The sequence below is a fragment of the Morone saxatilis genome, unplaced genomic scaffold (genome assembly GCF_004916995.1).
Source record: "Morone saxatilis isolate NCDOM2014 unplaced genomic scaffold, NCSU_SB_2.0 Contig20, whole genome shotgun sequence".
NCBI lineage: Eukaryota > Metazoa > Chordata > Actinopteri > Moronidae > Morone > Morone saxatilis.
The window spans coordinates 3,192,456-3,196,858 of record NW_023339763.1 but is presented as its reverse complement, the minus strand read 5'-3'; positions in this window follow the sequence as shown (position 1 = coordinate 3,196,858).

The window sequence follows — 4,403 nt, the reverse complement described above, 5'->3', positions numbered from 1 at the left end:
AATTATCCTTTAAGATGCCAAGATAGCTTTTAGTTTAGCATGAAAATATTGTAAATAATGCTTTTGGTTACCATGACCAGCAGTGTCACAGGGAATAAACCAAATGAAGAGATGTATCAGACAAATATCCTTCACACTGATCCGGCTAGAAGACGCTTTATTGGACCTCAGACTTCATAACCTCCGCTCTCCGGCGTCGTCACAGCTCATGAGACCCCAACTCTGTGTGTGTGTGTGTTAATGCTATCCTAACGAGCCTGTGTGCTGTATGTGTATCAGTTCGGACTCACATGGCAGAGACTCAGAGGCACAGAGAGGCGCGAAGCTTTCATCGTCGACCAAGAAAGTTTAATGTTTCCATGTCTTCTGTAAGTTCTGTGGTTCAGAGTCTGCAAAACAACAATAACAACAACCACAACACAGGAGGAGTGAATGTTGACTTTATAATATTAAAACTGTCAGTGGAACCTCAGTACAACAGGTAACTCCCCACATCCGGATACTGGAACTTAATACTGATTTTAAAACTGCTTTTAAACCCATATTTCTAAACTAGCCCAATAATTTTAACTAATTGCATCTTATTTTTTATAAAAATTGATTTCTTGTTGCTGCCCTGTTGTTTATTGTATGATTTATTGATGTAATGCTGTTGTATTACTCTGCTGTTATATGATGTAAGGCCACCTTGAGTGCCATGAAAGGAACCACTAAATAAAATGTATTATTATTATTATTACTGAAGAACTATTGCAAAGTGCAGTTTAGAGCTACTTGTGCTGTAATTTCACTCATCTGACAGCTACAGTTCATAGTGGAAAAGTGAAATAATTATTTTTTCCATCATTCATAGAGTCCTGTAAAAGGATTAATTCATAGATGTGTTCAAATGTTGCTGTTTTGAGTCCTGTGTCGGGGCAGCAGTTCCTCATACAGGTTTTTCACTTGCCATTAACAGTATTTTAACCAAATATTTGTCCCTTCTGGTGTCAAAAATCTAAAATCAAACCAACTGAAGAGTCCGTTCTCCTCAACCTTCATCAAGCTGCTGAACTCGGATACTAAATCTTTTGCAATAGAGCAATTTGCGATAAATATAGCAGCAATGTAGCACTTTAATTATCTGTTTAAGTCGCCATATTGTCAGTGTTAAAAGCATCTGTCATGTTTTAAGATGTTTTTTATGTGAAGCAACAGATTGTAGCCCAAAACAAATCTCCCCCCAGCTACAACAGACTTTACTCTTCTCTCTCTTCCTAATTCACTTTCTCTTTAATATATCTGACGTCTATGTAACTACCACTTAATTAACATTAAATGCCAGGATTGACGCCACTCTAACGTCTATTAAATAATAAGTGGTTGCAGTGGATCAGTATTAATGATCAGTGACTGAAACACTGCAGCTCAGAGAGGAGAGAGGTAGCTGTACTCAACTGGTGCTTTGTATAAAGCTAATTCTCATTTTTCTGAGCTCAACTGCAGTTAACAGTGAGGCCAAAGCCAAACTAGGAAGTGCGTCACAACACCGGCTCTATTATGGTCGGCATTGCTCACGTAAAATCACAGATTCCATTCTGCAACTTCATTGTATTGATCATATTAGTTCATTTTTTGAATGTGAAGTTCATTCTATAGATCACAGAAACAGCAGTTTGAGTGTCTCCCATAAATCCCTATTATAATATATTAAGGTCAGTTGCTAACTTTTAGTAGTGTTTAAATGCAGCACTTGCTCAGAATGATTTGGTAAAACGTTCCGTAAAAAGCTTAAAAGTAGAAACAATTAACTGATCAGTCGATCGGCAGAAAAATGACCTGCAACTATTTGATTTTGATCCTCTTTCAGAGGATTTGCTGCTTTTCTCTTCCATAATTTACTGTAAACTGAAGATCTTCTGGTTTTGGACATTTGAAGATGACACATCGGATTCTGGGAGGTTGTGAAGGATATTTCTTCACATATTTGTGACATTTCATAGATTATATTAATCATTAATGGAAATAACGACCCTACTTGAGTTAAGATCCTTATTTTTGGTCAAGCTATCGTGATTTTATCTATCTAAGTATTTACAGCTCCTTTGCCGTCCAATTGAGCATATTCTTCATCCTGATTTCTGCCATTTTGCTCTACTTAATATAATTATTGCTTTCCACTTTTATAATTCGCACTAACATCTTTTAATGCATCAATTATGTTACTGTTATATCTTTTCTGTTTGCCATTTCTACCTGCTTTAGAAGAAACGGTTGTCTTATCTGGAGAGAGATAATCTCTAATGGAATCTAAATTGGAAGTAAAGAAACCATTCAGACTTTATGCAACAAACACACACACACTACAGCCAACTGTATTTACTTGAAGGGAACATAATGGCTCCTTTAAGCGCTGGCACAGTACGCAGAGCAGTAAGAGGCTTTGGCCTAAAGCTACAGCAGAGCAGCAGCACTGTGGCCTGGCTGCAGGCTAAGCCCTCGGCCCTTGTTCACCTGCCCCACTTACCTCTAAACACACTTCTTCCTCCTGGTCTTTTCTGTCCCGTGCTTCCAGGGGAAGGTGTTAAGAGGCCTCACGGCCCGAGTGGTCGGTGGATCGAGCTGGTGCAGGACTGGAGAAGAAGCTTGAGGGTGATCTCTCTTTGCTCTGGTCTTTGTCCTCTTTTTATTTGCTAAGAATCTTCCACCTGTTGTGGTCCTCTGGTGGTAGCGGGCCTCCTGTACGTGGTTCAACGGTTGCGCCCGAGTTACAGTTTGACGTCTGGGTCAGTGACGGGGCTCTCCAGACTCTCTCGCTGTGGCTGCTGATCCTGATTAGCTGGGAGGTGGAGCCTGTTGGTGGCAGATACAGAGACCAGCTGGGAGGTGGAGAAGGAGGTGACCTGGGTCATGATTTCAAGTGGTTGCTCTGTTACCACATGCTAAGTAATAAAAGGGTCAGTTCACAGAAACTGGCAGGAGAACATTTACATTCCCAGTACCTCTACTGGCATTTTCCCATGCAGATAGTTCTGGTTTGATGTGCCAGATTTCTGCCTCCAACCCCAATAGCAACCTCTTCTTCCAGAAGCAGTTCAGTTACTTTGGATAATCAGAAAACCTCATCTTGCACAGTTTGTTTAATACTTTGGGATTATGACCAAATACCTGCAAACATAACCACATTCCCATCAGCCTCAGCGGCACTTCCTGTTTTCTGCAACATAAACTTATTTTAGTGCAACAATGCTAAACTAAGATAGTGAACATAGTAAATATTATACTTGCTAATACAGTCTAGCTTCAGACTTCAGGCATGAAATACACTAAACATATTTGTTATGCCTTTATTTTGTACGCTCTAACAGCTTCCGTCTGTACTCGACGAATCTCCTTTCAATCAAGATCTCAATTCATGGAACCAGATCTGAAGACTGGACGACCAACGTACAGGACTGAATGGGGGAAGGCAGCCGGCAGTAACTCTGCACCAATTATGTGGAATCACTTTCACACTACGGCTAAGCTGTCCTTTTTGGTATCATATGGTGCTTTTAAAGAGCTGACTGAGCCACTTAGAGGAATATACTTACGGCTGCTGTGCACATACAGGTAGTGGTATGGACTTATAGGTATGCAAATGTCAAATTAATATCTATAAGGCACTATTTCATCGTCTAGAGGACTGCTACTGCAACTTTAATAATAGGCAAGGAAGTCATACACAGTATCACCAGCTGCACAATAACTTACATAAAGGGGCCGACTGACATGTTAAACTTTTAATCCAAGAGGTCCGGTTTGAGCAACAGATCCATGAGTTTGAAGGTTTATAAAACACTGTGGTTTAAAATACTCTGAGGCAGGATTTTACAAATTGTTGCGCTGCCAGGCTGCAGGCTCATTCAAATGAATGAGAGTCTACAAGTGTGTAACATTCAGCAGGATCTATCCGCAGAAATGGAATATAATATTTAACTTACACTATTTAACTTTAACTACTTATCCCCAAGTAAATTAAGCAAAAAGAGCAAAACATGTTATAGTTCAGGTTTTGAAATCAGTGAACAAATCTAGTTTAAAGGTGTATCACAAACTTGCATTGATGATGAAGGGAAAAGGGACCTTTGAGAAGATTAAGAGATATTTTATCTGTAGTTTGTCAGCCTTTAATATTTGCAGATATAATTTATGTACATTCTTATTGATTTGCTTCTTGTCTTTTATTTTTTAATCTCCCTTTTTTGTTCTTATAAATGTTTTGTGCAGTCAAAGCGGACTACAACTGTATGGCACCTTTATACGTATTTGTTCTTGAGTGCATCTTATTTGTTTGTTCTTTCAAGTACTTGTGGAGTTTGGCTCCTTTTAAGAAGTTAAGAATGTGAATGTCATGATATAATTGGTTACTTTGTGCTTATGTA